We start from the raw sequence: 745 nt of genomic DNA on the forward strand, positions 1-745 counted from the left end.
CATGTACGGGTGTGGGGCTGGGATGGGCATGTGTGTGAACTTGAGAGGTATATATGTACATATGCATTCATGTACGGGTGTGGGGCTGGGATGGGTGTGTGTGTGAACTTGAGTGGCAGAGGTCATTGAGTGTCTTCCTCTGTAACTGTTTGTTTTTCCAGACAGGCTTTCTCTGTGTAGCCCTGGCTGTCCTGGAACTCACTGTGTAGACCAGACTGGCCTCGGACTCACAGAGATCTGCCACCTCTGCCTCTCTAGTGCTGGAATTAAAGGCCTGAGCTACTCACCGTCCCCCAATGAACTCTCTTATATTTTTAGATAAGATTCTCACTGAACCTTGAGTTCATTGACTCAGCTATACTGGCTGGTTAGTGAGTTCCTGTCATCCCCCTGTCTCTGCTTCCCTGTCAGTGAGATTAGGACAGGATCTTTTTCTAAATTTTTTTAAAATGTGGGTGCCAGGAACTAATGTCCTCATGTTTGTGTGGCAAACAACTGACTAGTGACTGAACCATCTCTCCAGCCCCCAACACTATTGACTTAAATGAAAGAAATAATTTCCTTGGAGACTGATTCCAAGATCAGGATGTTGAGCTGGGTCAAGGTGGTGCACACCTTTAATCGGGAGGCAGAGGCAGGTGGATCTCTGAGTTCAAGGCCAGTGTGGTCTACAGAGCAAATTCCAGGACAGACAACCAGGAATACACAGAGAAACCCTATCTCAAAAATCCCTCCCCACGCCGCT

Source organism: Microtus ochrogaster, chromosome 10, assembly GCF_000317375.1.
Source record: "Microtus ochrogaster isolate Prairie Vole_2 chromosome 10, MicOch1.0, whole genome shotgun sequence".
NCBI classification, from domain to species: domain Eukaryota; kingdom Metazoa; phylum Chordata; class Mammalia; order Rodentia; family Cricetidae; genus Microtus; species Microtus ochrogaster.